Here is a 779-nt window from a genome sequence, read left to right as displayed (position 1 = left end):
ATCCACTCACCTCAGCCTCCCAAAGGCATGGGATTACAGGCTGAGCCCCCGAGCCTGGCTCGGGTTTTTCTTTTCTTTTTTTTTTTTTTTATTTATTTATTGTAGAGATGAGATCTCATCAAGTTGCCCAGGCTGGTCTTGAACCCACAGGCTCAGGCAATCCACTCGCCTGAACCTATGGTTTCAAGACCAACCTGGGCAACTAGGCGAGACTTCATCCCTACAACAAATCAAAAAATTAGCACGTCTGTAGTTTGAGCTATTTGGAAGGCTGAAGCGATAGGATCGTCGGAGCCCAGCAGGTCAATACTGGGGTGGCCATGAGCGTGCCACTGCACTCCAGTCTGGCCAACACAGTGAGACACCAACTCAAAAAATAAAAAAAGAGTACAGTGAGAATAGCCACAAGGCAGCATTGTTTACCCCCACTATGGAGAGGAGAAAGATGTAGAAACTTGTTCTGTTCCCTACAGTGTCTCCGTGTCAAAGTGTCCCAGCCTTCACCCTCTGGAACACAGGGCAAGCTCAGAACCAGAGCCGATGAGGCCAGAGATCCTGATAGGTACACTGCTTGTGGAGAGCAGGAAGAAACTGTGGCCAGTGTAGACCCAGACATGGATTTCCAGGGCGGAAGTTAGGGGACTGAGGTAAACATTCCTTTTTTTATTTTTTTTTGAGTTGGAGTCTCACTCTGTCGCCCAGACTGGAGTGCAGTGGCCGCTCCCAACCACCGCATCCTCGACCTGCTGGGCTCCGGCGATCCTTCCGCCTCCGCCTTC

Source organism: Carlito syrichta, unplaced genomic scaffold, assembly GCF_000164805.1.
Source record: "Carlito syrichta isolate Samal-C Ts95f unplaced genomic scaffold, Tarsius_syrichta-2.0.1 Scaffold312068, whole genome shotgun sequence".
NCBI classification, from domain to species: domain Eukaryota; kingdom Metazoa; phylum Chordata; class Mammalia; order Primates; family Tarsiidae; genus Carlito; species Carlito syrichta.
This window is presented reverse-complemented; position numbering follows the sequence as displayed.